Source organism: Zalophus californianus, chromosome 5, assembly GCF_009762305.2.
Source record: "Zalophus californianus isolate mZalCal1 chromosome 5, mZalCal1.pri.v2, whole genome shotgun sequence".
In the NCBI taxonomy this organism is placed as follows: domain Eukaryota; kingdom Metazoa; phylum Chordata; class Mammalia; order Carnivora; family Otariidae; genus Zalophus; species Zalophus californianus.
The window spans coordinates 58,656,444-58,678,545 of NC_045599.1; positions in this window are offsets into that span (position 1 = coordinate 58,656,444).

Sequence of the window (22,102 nt, forward strand, 5' to 3'; positions counted from 1 at the left end):
CTCTTCTGGTTCCATACAAATTTTAGGATTATTTGTTCCATTTCTTTGAAAAAAGTGGATGGTATTTTGATGGGGATTGCATTGAATGTGTAGATTGCTCTAGGCAGCATTGACATCTTCACAATGTTGGTTCTTCCAATCCATGAGCATGGAACGTTTTTCCATTTCTTTGTGTCTTCTTCAATTTCTTTCCTGAGTATTTTATAGTTTTCTGAGTACAGATCCTTTGCCTCTTTGGTTAAATTTATTCCTAGGTATCTTATGGTTTTGGGTGCAATTGTGAATGGGATCGACTCCTTGATTTGTCTCTCTTCTGTCTTGTTGTTGGTGTATAGGAATGCCACTGATTTCTGTGCATTGATTTTATAGCCTGCTACTTGACTGAATTCCTGTATGAGTTCTAGCAGTTTTGGGGTGGAGTCTTTTGGGTTTTCCACATAAAGTATCATAGCATCTGCAAAGAGTCAGCGTTTGACTTCCTCTTTGCCGATTTGGATGCCTTTGATTTCTTTTTGTTGTCTGATTGCTGTGGCTAGGACTTCTAATACTATGTTGAATAGCAGTGGTCAGAGTGGACATCCCTGCCACGTTCCTGACCTTAGGGGAAAAGCTCTCTGCTTTTCCCCATTGAGAATGATATTCGCTGTAGGTTTTTCATAGATGGCTTTTATGATATTGAGGTATGTACCCTCTATCCCTATACTCTGAAGAGTTTTGATCAAGAAAGGATGCTGTACTTTGTCAAATGCTTTTTCTGCATCTATTGAGAGGATCATATGATTCTTGTTCTTTCTTTTGTTAATGTATTGTATCACGTTGATTGATTTGTGGATGTTGAACCAGCCTTGCAGCCCAGGGATAAATCCCACTTGGTCATGGTGAATAATCCTTTTAATGTACTGTTGGATCCTATTGGCTAGTATTTTGGTGAGAATTTTTGCATCCATGTTCATCAAGGATATTGGTCTGTAACTCTCCTTTTTGATGGGATCTTTGTCTGGTTTTGGGATCAAGGTAATGCTGGCCTCATAAAATGAATTTGGAAGTTTTCCTTCCATTTCTATTTTTTGGAACAGTTTCAGGAGAATAGGTATTAATTCTTCTTTAAATGTCTGATAGAATTCCCCGGGAAGCCATCTGGCCCTGGGCTTTTGTTTCTAGGGAGATTTTTGATGACTGTTTCAATTTCCTTAGTGGTTATAGGTCTGTTCAGGTTTTCTATTTCTTCCTGGTTCAATTTTGGTAGTTGATACATCTCTAGGAATGGACCCATTTCTTCCAGGTTATCTAATTTGCTGGCATAGAGTTGCTCATAATATGTTCTTATAATTGTTTGTATTTCTTTGGTGTTGGTTGTGATCTCTCCTCTTTCATTCATGATTTTGTTGATTTGGGTCATTTCTCTTTTCTTTTTGATCAGTCTGGCCAGGGGTTTATCAATCTTGTTAATTCTTTCAAAGAACCAGCTCCTAGTTTCGTTGATCTGTTCTACTGTTCTTTTGGTTTCTATTTCATTGATTTCTGCTCTGATCTTTATTATTTCTCTTCTCCTGCTGGGTTTAGGCTTTATTTGCTGTTCTTTCTCCAGCTCCTTTAGGTGTAGGGTTAGATTGTGTATTTGAGACCTTTCTTGTTTCTTGAGAAAGGCTTGTATTGCTATATACTTTCCTCTCAGGACTGCCTTTGCTGTATCCCAAAGATTTTGGACAGTTGTGTTTTCATTTTCATTGGTTTCCATCAATTTTTTTAATTCTTCTTTAATTTCCTGGTTGACCCATTCATTCTTTAGTAGGATGCTCTTTAGCCTCCATGTATTTGAGTTCTTTCCGACTTTCCTCTTGTGATTGAGTTCTAGTTTCAAAGCATTGTGGTCTGAAAATATGCAGGGAATGATCCCAATCTTTTGGTACCGGTTGAGACCTGATTTGTGACCTAGGATGTGATCAATTCTGGAGAATGTTCCATGGGCACTAGAGAAGAATGTGTATTCCGTTGCTTTGGGATGGAATGTTCTGAATATGTCTGTGAAGTCCATTTGGTCCAGTGTGTCATTTAAAGTCTTTATTTCCTTGTTGATCTTTTGCTTAGATGATCTGTCCATTTCAGTCAGGGGGGTGTTAAAGTCCCCCACTATTATTGTATTGTTGTCAATGTGTTTCTTTGCTTTTGTTATTAATTGCCTTATATAATTGGCTGCTCCCATGTTCGGGGCATAGATATTTACAATTGTTAGATCTTCTTGTTGGGTAGACCCTTTAAGTAGGATATAGTGTCCTTCCTCATCTCTTATTACAGTCTTTGGTTTAAAATCTAGTTTGTCTGATATAAGGATTGCCACCCCAGCTTTCTTTTGGTGTCCATTAGCATGGTGAATGGTTTTCCACCCCCTCACTTTCAATCTGGGGGTATCTTTGGGTCTAAAATGAGTCTCTTGCAGACAGCATATGGATGGGTCTTGTTTTTTAATCCAATCTGATAGCCTGTGTCTTTTGATTGGGGCATTGAGCCCATTTACATTCAGGGTAACTATTGAAAGGTATGAATTTAGTGCCATTGTATTGCCTGTAAGGTGACTGTTACTGTATGCTGTCTGTGTTCCTTTCTGATCTTTGCTGCTTTTAGGCTCTCTCTTTGCTTAGAGGACCCCCTTCAATATTTCTTGGAGGGCTGGTTTCGTGTTTGCAAATTCCTTTAGTTTTTGTTTGTTCTGGAAGCTTTTTATCTCTCCTTCTATTTTCAATGACAGCCTAGCTGGATATAGTATTCTTGGCTGCATATTTTTCTCGTTTAGTGCTCTGAAGATATCTTGCCAGGCTTTCTGGCCTGCCAGGTCTCTGTGGATAGGTCTGTTGCCAATCTAATATTTTTACCATTGTAGGTTACATATCTCTTCTCCCGAGCTGCTTTCAGGATTTTCTCTTTGTCTCTGAGACTCGTTAAGTTTTACTATTAGATGTCGGGGTGTTGACCTATTTTTATTGATTTTGAGAGGGGTTCTCTGTGCCTCCTGGATTTTGATGCCTGTTTCCTTCCTCACATTAGGGAAGTTCTCTGCTATTATTTGCTCCAATATACCTTCTGCCCCTCTCTCTCTTTCTTCTTCTTCTGGGATCCCAATTATTGTAATGTTGTTTCGTCTTATCGAATCACTTATCTCTCGAATTCTGCCCTCGTGATCCTGTAGTTGTTTCTCCCTCTTTTTCTCAGCCTCTTTATTTTCCATCATTTGGTCTTCTATATCACTGATTCTCTCTTCTGCCTCATTTATCCTAGCAGTTAGTGCCCCCATTTTTGATTGCACCTCATCAATAGCCTTTTTGATTTCAAGTTGGTTAGATTTTAGTTCTTTTATTTCTCCAGAAAGGGTTTCTCTAATAACTTCCACGCTTTTTTCAAGCCCAGCTAGTATCTTTAAAGTCATGATACTGAACTCTAGGTCCGACATCGTACTAATGTCTGTATTGAGTAGGTCCCTGGCTGACGGTACTACCTCTTGTTCTTTTTGCTGAGGTGATTTTTTTCATCTTGTCATTTTGTCCAGAGAATAGATGAATGAGAGAACAAAATGCTAACAGGTTTACAACGTCCCCAGCAAATATACTGTATACAAATCAGAAAAGACCCGAAACCAGGGGAAAAGAAAGGGAAAGAAAGAAAAAAGAAAGAGAAAAAAAAAAGAAAAAAAATAAAAACAAAAACAGAACAATACAAAAAAAGCAGAATGTGATCAAATATGATCAGGCTAGTGCATAGATCAGTGCCACACACTAGATTTTGGGCGTATTTTGGTCTGTTAGAAAAAAGTGCCTCCTAAAATTTTAAAGGAAGAAAGACATATATGTACAAAATAAGGGTTGATACAATGAAGGGATAGAAGATGACTGTAAAGATGAAAATTATAAAAGATTTTATAAAAGGACTTGATAATATAAGAAGTTGTTTGAAAAAAGATTAAAAAAAAAAGAAAAAAGGGAGAGAATGTGATCAGGCAGGAGACTAGAACAGAACCATACACTAGTGATTTAGGGTATATTTTGATCTGTTAGAAGAAACTGTATCTCAAAATTTTAAAGAGAGAACAACTTATATATATATATATATGCCAAAAATAAGGGTAACTACTATGAAGGGATAAAATATGACTCTAAAAATGAAAAATAAAAAATGTGTTTTTTTTTTTTAAAGAGATTGATAAGATGTTGTTTGAAAAAGGGAAAAAGAAAAAGAAAAAAAAACAGTTAACAAAAGTTAACTTTGATGAACTAATGAATCATGGTAAAAAAAAAGCCATGAATTCTATGTGCAGTATTCCCCTAGCGCTGGAGTTCTCCCATTCTCCTTGATCGGTAAACTTGGTCTTGGCTTGCTGGCTGTTCGCGCTGATCTTCTGGGGAAGGGGCCTGTTGCTGTGGTTTCCAAATATGTTTGCCGGAGGCTGAATTGCCCCGCCCTTGTCGGTCCGGGCTAAGCAAGCTGCTCGGGTTTGATCTCAGGAGCTTTTGTTCCCTGCAAGCTCTCCTACAGCCTTGGAGGACCAGGGCAAAAATGGTGGCCTCCCAATCTCCGCCCGGAGGAGCTGAGAACTCGGGGCCCCGCTCCTCAGTGCGCCCCCAGAGAAAAGCAGTCACTCCCTTGTCCCTGGTCTTCGGCCGCTCTCCGTGCTCACCCGGCCTGTGACCAAGCGTCTGGCACCGGACCCCGTGTGGAGTCTCCAAACCCAGCAGATCCCTGCGGTGCGTTCTCGCGCCGCTCCTCCCCGGGAAGGAAGGGGAGTCTCCCCGGATTTGCCGCTTGTTGGGTCCCTGCTGCAGGAGCAGTGGCCCGACTGGGCCGCGGATCACAGTTTATGGCAACCCCGAGCTCAGAGCCCGCGCCTCGGCTCCGTCTCTGCAGCCGGCTTCCCCGCTCCGATACCTGGGAGCTCTGGCGCACTCAGGCTCCCCAGGTCTTTCTGTGACCCCAGGGGTCCTGAGACCCCACTGTCCCACGAGGGTTCCACCCCTGCTTAGCCACTGGAGCGACGTCCTTCAGCGGAGCCAACTTCTAAAAGGTCCGATTTTGTGCTCCGCAGCTCTAGCACTTGCCAGCAGCGGCCGACGGAGGCCCCTCCCCCGCCGTCTATCCTCCCGAATATCGCCTCGGATTCACTTCTCCGCACGTCCTACCTTCCAGTAAGTGGTCGCTTCTCTGTTCAGAGAGTTCTTGCTACTCTCCTCTTTGATCTCCTGTTGAGTTCGTAGGTGTTCAGAATGGTTTGATCCCTATTCAGCTGAATTCCTGAGACCAGACGAAATCTAGGTCTCCTACTCCTCTGCCATCTTGCTCCGCCTCCCTCCCCAATCACCCAGTCTTAAACGATGCCCACCGCCCCTCACCCAACCACCAGTACTCTTTTTACCACTCTACCATAGTGATATAATGGCTCTTCCACTATCTTACATTATCTTACTTATTTGCTTCTTTATTTAATGTATTCATTTCCCATAAGAATGCAAGCTTCTCATTAGCAAGGACCTAATGTGTTTATTCACAGCTGTTTGGCTTCAACACTAGGCACAGTGCTTGGTACATTTTAAGAACTTAACAAATGCTTGTTGAATGAAAACATGATTGAATAAGTGAATAGGGGATAAATAAGAAGTGGGCATTAGTATGTATGTGCATGGGCAGAAGCGAAAAAGGATCTACACTGAATGAACCCAGAGCAATACCAACATTTACAAAACAAGACAATGGACAAAGGACATTTCTCCAAAGAGGATATCCAAATGGCCAGGAATCACACAGAAAATGTTCATCCTTGTCCATTAGAGAAATACATCAAAACTGCAATGAGATACCACTATATACACACTAGCATGGCTAGAATAAAAAAGACAGTAACAAGTGTTGGTGAGGATATGAAGAAATGTGAACTCCCATACGTGGCTGGTAGGCATGCAAAATGGTGCAGCCTATGTAGAAAACAGTCTGGTAGTTCCTCAAAATGTTAAACATAGCTACCATATGACCCAGTTAGTCCACTGTGAGATATATACCCCAGAGAAATGAAAACATGTCCATGCAAAACTTGTACATAAATGTTCATAACAGCATTATTCATAATAGCCATAAAGTGGAAACAGCTTGAAGTCCATCAACTGGTAGATGGATAAATAAAATGTGATATGTCCATACAATGGACATATTATTCAGCCATAAAAAGGAATGAAGTACTGACACATACTACAACATGAATAAACCTTGAAAACATTATGCTAAGTGAAAAAAGCCAGTCATGAATCACCACACTGTGTACAATTTCATTTATATGAAATGCCCAGAATAGACCAATCCACAGAGACAGAGACTGTATTATTAGTACTTGCTTTGGGCTTAGAGGAACAAAAAATAAGGAGTGACTGACTGTTAATGGATACCAGGTTTCTGTTTGGAGCGATGAGAAGGTCATAAAATTGATTATGGTAATGGTTGACCAATTCAATGTATATACTAAAAACCACTGAATGGTCCCTTTTAAATGGGTGAATTGCATGGTATGTGAATTACAGCTCAATAAAGATGATTTTACAAAAAAAGTAAAAAGAAGAAGAAAAGGACGCCCATAAAAGAGACTGGAAAGGCACGGCAGGAGTTATGAGGCACACCAGGAGTACAGGGTATCAGAGTGTTTCATGAAGGAGAAGGTGGTCATCAGTGGCCACTTCTGCCATTGATCAGGTAAAACAAGGACTGAAAGGTGCTCACTGGAGCTAGAAACAGGGAGCTGTTCAGGGGCTTTGGCAAGACAAACACGAGCTCCAGGGCGGCATCTCAGTTTGGCTTCCCCAGAAACAGCCCCTGAAATAAGGATTCATGGACAAGTGTCTCCTTGAGGAGAAGGGGGCATTGTGGTAGGGCAGTGGGGAAAGGTACAGGAAAAGAGCAAGCAGCAATAAAAGGTGCCGGGTGTCAACCAGAGCTGCATCCCTCTGGACCTCTGGAACACGGTGCCAACGCTTACCTCAGAAATGGAATTGTCCTGCTCCGGCCAGGGAGTGGCCGGGTGGGGGGGGTGGGGAGCGCGGAGCGGGGCCGGGCCGCAGCCCCTACCTGCTGCCACACACTGGGAAGCACTGGAAAACCCCAGGGCTGTGGGTTTGCACCAGCGTGTCCTCTGCGGGGGGAGGCCAGCCGCTCCTTCCCGAACCGGCCCGGGCGTCCGCGAGGCCGAGACGGGAGGGGCTATGCGCGGCGGAGCGCATGTGCGGGGCCAGGAGCCGCCGGCCTCCCGGAGAATGCCGGGAAGGGCCGTGGGGTGGGCGAGGATCCCCGCAGAGCGTAGTTTCGTGAGGAGAAGGGGGCCGCTTCTTCCACGGGGACGGGGTCCTCTGCTGAGGTGGGGCGGGTGGCAAGATCAAAGGCTTGAGGCGGTGAAGAGAGCCTGGACTTCCCTGAGACAGATTTTCCGTGTTCCAAGCCGACTGGCTCAGCGCCCAGCCCTCGCTCCCTCGTCCTGCAGCGGTCCCGTTGTGTATGTCCGCACGTCTCTCTCTGAGCCTTGTGTTCGTCTTCCACGTGTCCGTTCCACCAGCAGTCTGGGAGCCCCAGAAGGGTACGGACCACGGTTATGTAATCCCAGTGCCTAACTGGCTCCCATCTAAGACAACATGGAGGGCAGTAAAGCTGTTTTAATTGTTTTGTTTTGTCTTTTTACCAATTTCACGCCCAAATTAATAGAACTCTTTTCTCTCTGGGGTGGGGCCAGTGGGGTGGATGAAAGGAAGACGGGTGGAGAATGGGCTGCAGAAATGTAGGGCGAGCAGAAGAAGTTCCTACCCTGTCCTAACCACCCTGGCGTTCCCTGGCTTGGTCACAGACTCTCATAGCAGCACTGTGACTTCCTCAAGCGCAGGAACTGTGTGACATTCGTTTTGAATCCCTAGTGCTTAGGTCTCTCAGGCCCTTGTTTTCCCAGTAAACGCTTTTCAGCTGAATTGAACAGGGGGGTAAGTGGGGAGACACCCAAAGTTGTCAGTTGTCCCCAAGCTTCCCTCCTCAGCTAGACTCCTATTCGACCCCCTCCCGGGTCTGCTTTTCTGTGTAGGATCCTTTGCTGGCTCTTGTTCAACCAAGACTTAACCCCTCTCAACCCCACCACCCTGTTTTCACCCTCACTCTCCACACACCAGCATGGATTTTGTCCTCTCAAACCCAAGGAGAAACTTTCCTTTATCTTCTCCAACAACTGTACTCCCTTTCTTTCCCTGGTGGCAGTACCATTTCACATAATGGCCCTGATGGGTCCCACGATTTTAAATTTCACAGACCATTCATACTTCAAAAGATAGATTTGTGAAACAAAGATTTGCCAAGTTAATAAAAACATCAAAAATTGCCATCTATCATCACCATAACTTCATGTGAGAAAGAGCATTTAACAACAGCAAAAAACCTCCCCCAAATAGGAAACACATATTTTCAGAATGAAGTTTGAAGAATGCTTTCTAAGAGAGCACAGTGTCAAACCTATGATTTTCTTTATTTTTTTTCTCATTGTGCTGTAAATTGTTCAAAATTTTGCCAAAGATCAGTGTTGAGAAACACTGCTCTATACATTAGAGTAGAATTAGAGTCCAGGTGAGATCCTGGGTGGAAGAGAGAGGTATTTGGGGGCCAAGTAGACATGTACCCACATTATCTGTGCTTTTGTAAGACTGGTCCTGATTAACAATATCCACAGCTTGAGCATGACTCTTGGTTTCGGCTCAGGTAGTGATTTCAGGGTCGTAAGATAGAGCCCCGAGTCAGGCTCCATGCTCAGTGTGGAGTCAGCTTGAGATTCTTTGTCTCTCTCCTGTCCCTCCTGCTTATGCTCTCTCTCTAAAAATAAATAAATAAATCTTAAAAACAAAACAATATCCACAGCTGAAAAAGAAGTCTAGGTCCTTCTTTCTTGCCCTCTATTTTCCAGGACACTCACCTGCCTCCCACCTCAGTTATGACCCTATACCCCCCAATCTAGTTTGTTCTTCACTTCTCTTGGGCAACTTCTAATTCTTTACGATGTTTTATATTCTTAACACCAGTTTAAAGAAATTAATGTTCAGATATTCCGACGATATTTGAAAACTATTTTTACTGGGAGAGCAAATGAAATTAGTTACCAGGGTAACTTGTTACTGAAGCCTTCCAGTTCTTGGCCTTTGCTTTTCCAAAGGTATTTAAAACCTAGTCTGCAGGGCGCCTGGGTGGCTCCATCGGTTAAACATCTGCCTTTGGCTCAGGTCATGATCCCAGGGTCCTGGGATCGAACTCAGCGTGAGCCCTGCATCGGGCTCCTTGCTCAGTGGGGAGTCTGCTTCTCCCTCTCCCTCTGCCTGGTGCTCCCCCTGCTTGTGCTCTCTCTCTTGCTATCTTTCTCTGCCAAATAAATAAATAAAATCTTTAAAAATAAATAAATAAATAAAACCTAATCTGCCAGAAACAATGGCCAACCCAGTAGCAACAAGGAACGTAGTGCCCAGATTGTGTTATTATTATTATTTTATTTTACTAATCTTTTTTCTTTTTTCTTTTCTTTTCTTTTCTTTTCTTTTCTTTTCTTTTCTTTTCTTTTCTTTTCTTTAAGTATGCTCCACCATGGGGCTTGAACTCATGACCCAGAGATAAAACCTGAGCTGAGATCAAGGGTTGGACGCTTAACCAACTAAGCCACCCAGGAGGCCCCAGATTGTGTTTTTAAATACAATTTCCTACTAAAAGGAATCAGCGCTCCTTGGAAATGTGATTGATTCCAGGACTGTACAGGGTGAGCCTGAAATACCTTGTCATACCAGCAAGCAAGAAAACTATTGAAGGCAATCAAGTGCATGTCAAAAGACATAGGAGCCAACTGAAAGGGGCTCCCACTTCTTAAAGGTGAAAGAATCTGAGCAACAAAAAGAATAACAAGTATAATGTATTAGAATGCATCAAAAATATTAAAATCCATAAGTGCAAAAAAAATTAAAAATAATTGATAACTTTGGATGATGCCCAGAAAACAACTCATAGTCTGGAAAGTGGTAAATAAAAAAAAGAAAAGAATCAACATTCATCCTGCCTTTTCTGTTCCAATAATACCTCAAGGTAACCAAATAGTTGTTAAGGCAAAGTTCTTCATAGAATGAGTATAGTTAACAAATACAGAAGGAATGATAGAATTAAACCCTATTTTTCTATCTCTTATTTTTTTTTAATTTTTCTACCTCTTAATGAAATAATGGATGCTCTTCTGCCAGAATAGCCATGCTACAGATTATAATCTATAGGAACAAAACAAAACAAACAATTTGCCTCCCATGAATTGTTATTGGGTATATAGTGACATGTGAGTCTGTGCTACTTCATTTTAACATACCTCACAACTGAGAGACTGAAACTCTGCAGGAAGACTTCATTGTTTATTCAGTAACATATAAGAAGAATAGCAGGGGCACCTGGGTAGCTCATTCGTTGAGCGTCTGCCTTCGGCTCAGGTCATGATCCCAGGGTCCTGGGATCGAGCCCCGCATTGGGCTCCCTGCTCCGCGGGAAGCCTGCTTCTCCCTCTCCTGCTCCCCCTGCGTGTGTTCCCTCTCTCGCTGTGTCTCTCTCTGTCAAATAAATAAATAAAATCTTTAAAAAGAAGAAGAAGAATAGCAGTAAGGGAAGTGGACGGGGGTGGGCAAAAAATCTAGCTTATTTTCCAGTCATTTTGTAAAAACTTTGAAAATGTGTTAAGGAAACCTAACTCAAAATTGGAGGTGGGAAGCCATGAAGGGAGGGCTCTCAAATGCATGTACCACTCATTGCAGTTTGCATAGTTGAGCAGGAAGAAGGAAGATTTCTTCTTGGTCCAGCAAAAGCAAGTTACCCTCGCCTGCATCCGGTAAGAAGTCGTCATCACTTCAAACTCTCATTTTCCTCCGGTGAACTTTTGTTCAAAACAAGCTCTCCCAATTTCCCTTTCCTCTATAAAAGGACAGTCTCCTTTGTTCTCCAGACTTGCCTATGGTTTGCCATAGTTTGTTTGTCCCAAATAGCAATTTTTATGCTCTTCTTGAATAAATGTGATTTTGCTGGCTGAATCACTTACCTTTTCCTTTTAAAAGACTGACAAAACACAGAAAAAGAGGGACGAAGCTAGTTCAACACCAGTCTTGCTTGACATTTCTTGTTGAAGCAGGTTGGAACAATAACAATAACAGTTAATGCTTACTGAGTACTTGCTGATTGCAAGTCACTGTGCTAAGCACTTTATATTGCATGCAACAACACTATGAGAAAGGTACTATGATCCCCATTCTACAGATGAAGAAACAGAAGTTTAGAGAATTAAAGTAACACCCCTCTTCCACCTATGAACCTACTAAACACATTAGATAAATCTGCTGCCTATTCTGTGGTCTTTGTCCATTCTTTTCCTTTATCCTCATAAATGCAGCTGCCATTTTTTTAGTACCCACTATGTTCTAGTAATCTGTAATTTACGTGTATCAATTCACTACAATCCTCACTCAAATTCCAAGAGGGGAGTCCTATCACCTTCGTTTTATAAATGAAGAAACTGAAGGGCAGAGAAGTAAATTGCCCAAAATGACACAGTGAGCAGTAGAGCAGGGTTTCAATCTGACCCCAAAGCCTATCTCTCTCTCTCTCTCTCTCTTTTTTTAGAGAGACAGAGAGAGGCACAAGCCAGGGGGAGGGGCAGAGGGAGAGGGAGAATCCCAAGCAGGCTCCATGCCCAGGGTGGAGCTCAACACAGGACTCGATCTCAGGACCCTGAGATCATGATCTGAGCTGCAATCAAGAATCAGATGCTCAACAGATCGAGCAGCCGGGGCACCGCACAAAGCCTGTCTCTTAATCACTATCCTGTTATCTACAGCTCAAATGATTCCTCCTCTGTTACCCATGACAATGCTCATTCCCTCACTTTTGGTACCACTGTCATGATGTTACCTAAGCTCACTGAGGGTAGGGATGGTGTCCCTTCAGCAAATACCTATCAGCCACTTTATATGCAGGCACTGAATCTTCTGTAGTGCCTAGAACAAAGCTGGTGCTTCATAAATGTCATCTGAACTGCATATAATTCTTAAGATCAGGATGAAACAAACCACTACTTATAGTCAATATTTTTTAATGTACTATGTAATTATTTCCTCCCTCCCCCCCCCAATATTTACCTAAGTAAAATAGTATCTATCATACTGGAAATCATTGTTTTGGATATGTGGTAGCCTGAACAAATGCAGAATTTCATCAGGACTGGCAGTGCAAAACTGAACAGTAACGTGGTCTTGTGGCAGGTTCAGGTCAGAAACCTATGACTTTTTGAGGCAGAGAAAAGCCCAGAAGCTCTAAACATGCGTTCTTTCTCTGGAGTTAGCAACTGCCCCTGTAGATCCTTTAAAATTATAAATTGCCACTCTAACACTTTTTAATTTTAACACTGCTGATATAATTGTTCAAAGTGGAAAAGAAAAAAAATCACTCTTCACTATTTAATGCAAATGAACCAAATTGGAAAAATTACGTTTCCTCCTCTGAAAAATCTATGTCTCTTATTTTTATCATCCTCAGTCCTTTGTTTCATATCACTCAATTCAGAAAATGCCTGTCTAAATTCACTTTCTTAGCTTAAGTTACTAACCCCTTGTTCTTGTATTTGACACTAACTCAAATAGCCTTGAAACAATTATCCTCTCTATTCCCTTCAGAATTGTCTATACTTTAATGAGTTCCCACTTAATCTCTCCTTTGCCAAAGAATACCATTCTGATTAGCTAAGATCCTTAAATCCCCATGTGGTTCTCTTGCCCTCTGTTGTACCTTCTCCATTTCTATAATATCCTTTTATAATAAGGTGACTTGAATTGTGCATAGTATTCCAAATGTGGCCTTGCCAATCCTCACAAAGAACCTGGATAATTCCCTGGATTTATATTCAATCCCTGTTCTTAAGCATCCCAAATGAGGGCTCTTACACTGTCTTTATGGCCATTAAAATGTTGAGTTTTCTTCTATTTCCCTTTTATCCATCCAAATTTCTAGTTTCCAAACACAGTAGGGAATTTTGGACTATTTTGGCAACTAAATATGCACCATTTTTCAATGCTTCTGGGGCATAAAGAAAGTGGAAATGTCCTTCAGTCAGGTTCATTTCAGAAAGCAGGAGCTAGAGACTCTTTTTTTCAAGAAGTCAATGACCAAAAGGGGATTCATCCTTTGGGAGATTAACACTGGGTTTGTTTTGCACAGACCCCATCTCTTTCTCCTCCCTAGCACCTCCTTCACAGGAAGAGTTGAGTCTAAAGCTGAAGATGAGTCTGGAGTAGAGAAGAAATAGCAGAGGCTACTCAGTGATGTACATTCTTGAGTAGAAAATTTGGCGGATGCAGGTCTTTGAAAAGATCACTAGGCCCTATAGAATACAGTGCTCCAAATGGTTTTGCATCTAATCTCAAACATGCACATCTGCGCACACATACACACATGCTCACCTTGTATATTCTAGCTCTTCAGTCAGTAGGAGTTACCTAACTGGCTTAGAGGTGATGGTGGGCTGAGCACTCCAGGCAGAGTGAACCACATGTGCTGTCTTTTCCAAGCTAGCTTCAGAAGTCACAAAGCATCATTTCTGTTATGTTCTATTCATTTAAAATGAGAGACTAAAGCCAACTCACATTTAAGGGGAGGGGAATGAGATTTTACCTGTTAATGGAGAAACATCAAAGAATTTGACGTGGTAACATGGTAATTTGGGAGTGGACCTATAAATTAATTCCTATCCTGGTGTCATTTCTATTGTCAAGGCACTCAAAAGAAAGAACATAGCCTTTCACAGAATGCTTCTGTAAGGGTCTGATGTTTACTTGCTACATCAGGATACATGATGGAACCTGTGTCTCCAAATTGATCCTGTTCATTATGGGAGAGATTCCTACTTCTTTGTACTAAAATAGTGAGGAGGGAGGGAAGAAGGGGGACTATTAGTTTATCTGGGAGTCAGAGATACTAGGGAAAGCAGTCAACTCCTTTGTGATAGAAGCTGCCTTAATCAAGAGAAAGTAGAAGGAAAAATATATTAATGACATATTCAAGTTTTTTGAAATTGAACTTAGAAATATCTAGATTAATGATTTATTTTTCAATATGAAAATTCTGCCTATATTGACTATTTTGCTCTCACAAATGTCAAGCCATTTATTGTATGGTTAAGGTGCCCATATCTTCAATAGAAGTATTTCCTTTTAAATGTTAAGAGATATCAACCCTGAAATCAATTCATTTTCTCCTTGCGCTAAAAATTAGAATATCATAGCAGGACACAGTCTAATTGATGTTAACAGGATCAGTGCAAAAAAGGAGACCCAAAGTCTTCTATTTGATTTTCCTTTTAGGACTCACAATTGCATAATAGTAGCTATTTTGAATTCATCTACACTTATTGATCTAACTTGTCAGAAATCAATCAATAATCAATCAATATGTTCTCTGAACTAAGCAGTGAATTTGGGAACACTCAATTCAAATCCTAGCACTGCCATGGTGACCCCACTCCAGCCACTTATCCTTAGTTAAACTGCTTCTCAGTTTCTTCATCTATCAATATGGCACCGCTGCTTTTGCCACAATAAAAATAAGTTGATTTGCAAAGTGAAACCCTTAATGCCTAGTTATTTTCTCCTGAGATGCTGTGCTTATAATTCCAGAAGCAGCTAAGAGGGGAAAATTAGGGTAGTGCAGATTCAACATGTAGATTTACTCTGACTGTGAACACTAATGTCTTAGATATAATATAGGCAGTTGAGCCTTTTCTATAAAAAAGCTTTATTCATTATTGAAACTAATATGAACTTGTTAATATTCTGCTTAACTATTGCTATGTAACAAACTACTCTAAAACTTAGAGGCTCAAAACAATAATTTATTATTAGTATTATATATGTCATGATTTTGCAGTAAGGAATTCAGACAGGACAATGAGGATTGCTCATCTCTTCTTTATGACGCTTAAGACCTCAGCCAGGATAACTGAGGAGACTAGGAGCTGGAAAGCTGGTGGCTGTCTGAGTCTCTGTCTCTTTCTCCCTCTCTCCTCTCCTTCAAGATACATACCTGAATTTGTTTCTCCACATACCCTCTCCATATAGTTAGTCTGGGCTTGCTCACAGTATGGAAGCCTCAGTACGGTCGTATTTCTTACATGGCAACTGAGAGCTCTAGGAAAGAGTATGCCCATGAACAGAAACCAGAAGATACAAATTCTCCTAAATAAATGCTGACCCAAACCAACACAGTGCTGCTTCCATCACATTCCATTTGTCAAAGAAGAGTCCACACAGATTCCAGGGAAAGGAACATAGATGCCATGTCTCAATAAGAAGGGTTTTAAAGTCTCTGAACCTCTTTAATCCACCACACTTATTTGCACCTTACTGTGCTTTATAATGTAGCAAGTGCTTTAGCTTCTGATAATGGAAGAGGAGCCCTTATTGGACCAACCCTCTTGTTTTCTTTGGACCATGGATAACAACTATAAATACTGTACAAAATATAAACAAACAAATAGCTGAAGGCACTGGAGAGGAACCAAAAGCAGACACAGGAATGGAGCCAACAATTGGAGGAAAGAATGGTACTGGATGACTTTTTCATTTTTTTTTTTATAGCTATTTAAGGACAGGCCCTAGTCCATGCTGAGCAGAGCAGTTAATACTAGGACAGAAGATATGAAGTCCTACTGGCTTGAAGAATAAGAGGAAAGAGTTCAGAGCTACCATAGCAGTCTAAAAGTGAAGTGGCAGATGCCCCAAAAAAGAGAGAGCCAGAGAGAGGGAGCTCCAAATTTTGTGTATGAATTCTGCCAGGTCTCTAGATGACCCCTGAACTACTTAAACATAGGGCAGACTCCAAGCAGCCCAGGTGAGACTGGAAGTGCTAAATGAGACTTCAGTTGCTGTCCAAGCAAGTTAACTGCTGTTTTATTAAAAACAAAACAAAACAAAACAAAAGCCAATAACTTTCAGAAGAACAAAACAGAATCACAGAATCCAGGGTATTTATATATATCATTCAATGCCCAGGATACCATCCTAATGTATAAATATATTAGAAAATGTGACTTGGAGAATGTGGAATCAATGAAGATCAATCCAAAGATGACCTACATTTTGAAATTAGCAAAGAGTTAAAAAACAGCTGTTATAACTATACATAAGGACATAAAGGTAAAAACGCTTTTAATGAATGGGAAATAAGAAATCTCAATAGAGGGGCACCTGGGTGGCTCAGTCAGTTAAGCATCTGACTCTTGATTTCAGCTCAGGTCATGATCTCAGGTTCATGAGATCAGCCCTGCATTGCCCAGCATGGAGCCTGCTTAGAATTCTCTTTCCCTCTCCCTCTGTTCCTACCCCATCCCCACCCCAGCTTGCATACATGTGCGTTCTCTCCCTCTCTCTCTCTCTCTCTCTCTCAAAAAAAGTCTCAGTAGGGAAATAGAAACTATAAAAAATGAATCAAATGGAAGGCCTAAAAATGAGAGATAAAATATCTAAGATAAAAATTCATTGTCTGGACTTAGTAGAAAAATAGAGGAGACCAAAGGAAAGTGTCAGTGAATTTGAAGATCAATCAACAGAAATTATTCATTCTAAAGAACAGAGAGGAAAAAAAAAAAACATGAACAGATCCTCAGGGATCTGTGGGACAATAACAGAAAGTTTAGCACATGTGAAACTAGTGTCCCAAAAGTTGAGGAGAAAGAGAATGGGGCAGAAAAAAATATTTGAAGAAATGACCAAAATTGCCAAAATCTGGTGAAAAACATAGATTTTCAGATGCAAGAAACTTAACAAACCATAAGATGGATACATTTAAAAAAAACAAAATTATACTTTATGTACATCATAGACAAACTTCTGAGAAAAAATAAAGAGAAAATCTTGAAAGCAGCTAGAGAAAAATAACACATTACACACTGGGAAACAACAGTAGAATTAAGGCTGATTTCTTGTCAGAAACAAGAGACCAAGAGAAATCTTTAAAGTGCTGAAAGACCCCCAATTCTATATCCAGCAAAAATATTCTTCAGGAATGAAGACAAAATAAAGATGTTCTCAGATAAAAACAGAATACCGGGGTGCCTGGGTGGCTCAGTTGGTTAAGGGTCTGACTTTGGCTCAGGTCAGGTCATGATCTCAGGGTCCTGGGACCAGCCTCCAGTCAGGCTCCTCATCGGTGGCGGGGAGTCAGCTCCTCCCTCAGCCCCTCCCCTGCTCGCACACGCTCTCTTTCTCTTTCCCTCTCTCAAATAAATAAATAAAATCTTTAAAAAAACAAAAAACAGAATACCAAGAAAAGATATAATACCTTGCTAACTCTGATTGAGCTTACTAATAGTCACTGTTAATTTAGGATATAAATATATTTTGCTTTTTTGGAAGTCCCAACTATTCTGCCACTCCAGTTACTTAGGCTAGCTCTTATCTGTACACAAATTCCCCACTTGCCAAGCCCTACTTCTGCCTCCTCTCCTCCTGTGTATCAAAGAGTATGGAAATTGTATTGACTGAACAGTAATAAAGAGCTAAAATTTTGAGCAAGTACCCTGTGCCAAGATCTGTCTATGGATATTACATTTAATCCTTACCCTTATCAACAGTTGGGGCTGATATTATCAGGACAAAATCACCGATGAGAAAATAGGCTGAGAGAAACTAATTACTGGCTATGTGTCCAAGGTCACACAGCTAGTTAGTGCTAGAATCAGGCCCAAGTAGAGGTCCTTGACCTGCTTGAATACTATTTCATGGACATTTATATATAGCTTGAAAATTGACTAAGTCCCTTACAGACTTCTTCTAAGACCTTCCTTATACTATTTGAATAGCTCTAACTCTTTCACTTTTTTTTTTTTCTAACTCTTTCATTTTAAGGGCAAAATTTCAGGCTATCGCTCTGATAGTCTGTTAATTGCCTGCTAACTGCCTGCACTCTTCCTCTTCCCACATTCTCCTTCCTTTAGCAACCGAGAACACCCCAACAGCTCCCAACACAACACACCCCACTGTTTTAGCTGGGCTCACAGCTTCTCAGCTAGAAACCATATTCCCAGCCTCCCCTGAAGCTAGGTGTGGCATGGAACCAAGTTTCGGTAAATGGGATATGAGTGCTTCCAAGCATGGCCAGAGCTCAACTTCTGGTTCTTAAAGAAAAGTGCACTTGGCTTAGATCCCCGACTCCCCTTCCTGAGGGCTGGAAAGATGCAAACATGAGCCTCCGCTGTGGACCTGCAGATGGAAGCCACATGTGCAAGGCGGCAGAGCCAACCTGCTCACCAGCCCTTAACGATGGCCCGGATGGCTCGCTGCTGACCCAGGCATGGACTACCTTTATAACATTTAAAGAAAACTGAAAGATTAAAAAATTTAAAGGCATTTATTGAAAACCTGGATATGTGGCCACTTCTGTGACTTTGGCATTTTACCTAACCTCTCTAAGCTTCTATGTCCCTGTTTCTTTTTTTTTTTAAGATTTTATTTATTTATTTGAGAGAGAGCACTGTGGAGAGAGAGAGAGCAAGCACGAGTGGGGGGCAGAGGGAGAGGGAGAAGCAGGCTCCCCGTTGAGCAGGGAGCCCGATGTGGGGGTCGATCCCAGGACCCCAGGATCATGACCTGAGCGGAAGGCAGATGCTTAATGGACTGAGCCACCCAGGCGCCCCCAAAGGGTGTTTTTTAAAAACATTTTCTTCTATAGTTGTGAGGGATACAGATATGTAGATAATATATACTTCAGGTTAATTCTTAGAAACGTTATACCTCATTTTCAGGCCAGCTCATTACTGAATTACTAGGATGACAAATTTCTTTCAATAAAAGGAAATACTATTTTCAGCTATATTATTAGAGGCTCCGCTCCCAGTCCTGCACCCACCCCAGCCCAATGTGAGCTTCCCTCGATTCTCTTTCAAAATAATCTGTAATATATTTAGAAGGTGATGGCCTGGTGTTCAGCATTCAGCTCATGTCTTCAGCACCAGTAGAGGGAAGGTTAGAAATATAAGTGCAGCCCCTTGTTTATTGCAATTTCACAGCCGTGGCAAATGCCATGGACCTGGCAGCAGGAATGAGTTAAAACTTGGCAGTAATACTTCCTTTCCTCTCACTGCCTCATCTCTTTCAGGGCGGTTGCCAGTTAATACTTATGTTAATGTGTGAAAATAAGGACTAAAAGGAGGACAAGGAGAGGGGGGCCTGGGGAGTGCGAGGGCGAGGGGAGGGCAGGGGTAGACCGGCCAGGGAGGAGGAGGAGCCGAAGAGCCGGCCATAACAAAATGGGAGAGAAGGAAAGGGGCAGAGGGTAGAGCAATGCACAGTTTGGGTAGCAGTAGAGTCGACCTTTAAACGAAACTGGAAAAGAAAGAAGTTACACACATGACGAAGAGGAGTCATTTCACTTTTTTCTCTCTGGCAATGATATAAGGATGATGGGGTGGAAATATAGTAATAATCTCAAAACTGATGAAGGAGACAAATCCGAGTCTTGACTCCCTTTTTTGGATTCTGGCAAATCTAAGAGTGCTATTTGTATCAGTTCTAAGGCAGCCTGCCTCCCTGCTTCCCCCGCCCCCCAGTCTTGCGTCTGGTGACACGTTATTGCCAATATCTTTTAGTCTAGGAATAGTTCAAAGAAGGCCAGACTCTTAACTCCCCAACCCTAAATTCTAACCTCCCCACAGGGTTTGGGCACCCGGGATTGGCCAGGACCTAGGGATGGTGACAGTAAAGGTGGTGCTGGGGGGTCTAGGTGACATGTTGGTGGAGTTCTCATGCTATGGGGCCCTGACATCTTTAAGAAGAAGGCCTCCTGCCTGCTGGACTCTCCCATTACCTAAAGTTTCTGGCTGTATGCCCAATTCCTTACCAGCCTCCCCCAACCCAGCTGCTCAACTATCATAGAAGAGGCAGGGGTGACTTGCCTCCCAATCTGCCATACTGTGGTAGGAGAAGGATAAGAGAGAAATGTAAACATAGAGAAGAAAGTGTACTAGAAATCTCAGGGATGACAACAGGCTATGAAATCTGAACCTCAATTTCTAGGTCCTTCTACCAGTTCTGCCTCAGCAATTATGAAGCAACTGATTTTAGAACAACCATTTCCTCTTTCAGTAAACATGCCCAGAACAAGAAGGCCTAGAACAGGGGAGCATTAATGTTTAAGTAAGCATATCTGGCTCTATATTCTTTCCAACGTAAAAGAGTCATCATTTTTGCAAAAGGTTCTGAATGAACATTTTGGAGAGCGTCTGGGTTCACTCGTCACATGAAGTACTGGTGTCCACGTTTGGGCTGTGTGCCTTCATTCCACTACCCTTCCCATGCCTTTTCTTTGAACTATTCAGGCCAGCCCCTTCTCTTACTTCTCTATCATGATTCAAATTCCCTCAACATTGGCAAAACCCCAAGAAAGCCAGGAAAAAAACCTTGTCTTTGGCCCAAGCCCCAGCTCTGCCTCCATAAACAGGCAATTCACCAGCACCACCTTTTCATTAGTCATCTTCCTCTAGCGGAAAGATGGTTAGAGGAGCATCTGGGTGGCTTGGTCAGTTGAGCCCTTGACTCTTGATTTTAGCTCAAGTCATGATCTCAGGGTCCCGGGATTGAGCCCCATGCTGGGCTCTGCACTCAGCACAGAGTTTACTTGGGATCTCTCTCTCCCTCCCTCTGCCCCTCCCAGCTCCTCGCAGGCACGTACCTCCTAAATAAATAAATAAATAAATAAATAAAATCTTAGAAAGAAGGAAAGAAAGGCTGTCAGAGAGCAAAGTGCCTTTCACCAGCTCAAAACAAGCCACTCTCATTCCCAAGAACCTACCAAGGAAAATGCTCAGCTCTCTCTCCATCAGTGGCTTGAACTTTCAGTTCCACTTGAGACAGATTTGAGTTGACCTGTCAAAGGCTGAGATAAAGTTGACAGTTGAATTTGAAAGGAAAAAGGGGGGGAAAAGCAGAAGTTGTTAGATATTTCCTCTGTGTGTGTTGAGTTGTAAAAGCTTTTTCTGCTGATTTCTTATACCTGTTTCTAGTACAAATAATAGATAATTCCTTTTGGAAAAGTCATCACAAGCTAAAATTGAGAGGGTTCATGTAGAAAGAGTCCATTGGCCACAAAGGACAAAGTGTGGTATATAAGCCTGAGGTCTGGAACTAGACTCCTTGCATCCGTCTTCAGCTCCTCCATTTACTAGTTCTGGGACCTCAGGAAAGTTATTTAATCTATGCCTCCATTTCTTCAACTGTAAAATCCGAGTGTTATTAATGGTGTGAATATCAGGGATGCCTGGGTGGCTCAGTCATTAAGCGGCTGCCTTTGGCTCAGGTCATGATCCCAGGGTCCTGGGATCGAGCCCTGCATCAGGCTCCCTGCTCGTCGGAAAGCCTGCTTCTCCCTCTCCCTGCCACGTCCCCTGCTTGTGCTCTCTCTCTCTCTCTTTCTTCCTCTCTGACAAATAAATAAATAAATAAAATATTTTAAGAAATGGTGTGAATTTTATAGAGTTGTTGCGATGATTAAATAAGCTAACAACTGGCACATAGCATGCTACCTGTTTTAACTATGATGATGATGATGTATTCTTTGGAACACACAGCAGCGTCTTGGTTGCTGGAGAGCCATGTCAAGGAGGAAGAGCCCTGGTTAAATAACCCCATCTTCCAATTGTCTTGCAACCGTGATTACTCCCTATAAATGAAGAGAAGAGATTGAAGAAAAGATGATCAACAATTAAGGTGCTACTTCCCAGTCCTGTTGGGTAAAAGTCCCTCACCCAACTAAAGACTCTAAGTAGACAGCTACAAATTAAGGAATTCCTAAGGGGAACTTATGCTGGGCACAAGGAAAGCTCACAAAATACACTTTTACTGATCATGTAATTGTGAGTTTAGGGTTGTGTCTGATACCAGCTGTCTCAAAATGAAACATTTGGAGCTATAGTCACATTTATTAGCACAGAATTGATTTACAAAACTCAAAGAGGGCATGGAATTCCTATGAACTGTAAATTAGTAAATTGCTTTTTAATCTACCA